This window comes from Calonectris borealis, chromosome 27 (genome assembly GCF_964195595.1).
Source record: "Calonectris borealis chromosome 27, bCalBor7.hap1.2, whole genome shotgun sequence".
NCBI lineage: Eukaryota > Metazoa > Chordata > Aves > Procellariiformes > Procellariidae > Calonectris > Calonectris borealis.
The window spans coordinates 5,137,088-5,137,569 of record NC_134338.1 but is presented as its reverse complement, the minus strand read 5'-3'; positions in this window follow the sequence as shown (position 1 = coordinate 5,137,569).

Here is a 482-nt window from a genome sequence, read left to right as displayed (position 1 = left end):
GATATCGCATCCTCCTGGGTTGGCTGACGCTAAGCACTTTAATGCCACTGCAAAGACACCCGACGGCACAGGGAGGGAGGTGCACAGCTAAACCTGCAGCACGGCCAGTCGCATGCGCTGAACCTGCAAAGGCCACCAGGCACAGAGGTGTCCCCTTAGGGGGATGTGGGCCTGCTGTAGGATGTCACGATGACACACTTCATCACTGACATTAAACAGCCCTGCCGAAAATCCATCCTAAGACAGGATCAGCTTAGAGGTAAGCCGGTAGATGGTGCTTCAGAGAGGAGACACTATTATTGCTGGCTTTCCTAAAATATGTTAAGCACTAGAAATGGCACCCACACCACACTCTCTAGACAGCTATAGTTGTCCTTAAGGTGTGAAAAGCCAGGAAATAACAACTTCTGAAATCTTCCCCCATGACCATTACTTTGTCAGCATCTTTAATCTAGAAGTCCAGTAGCAAAGAGCTGTTATTT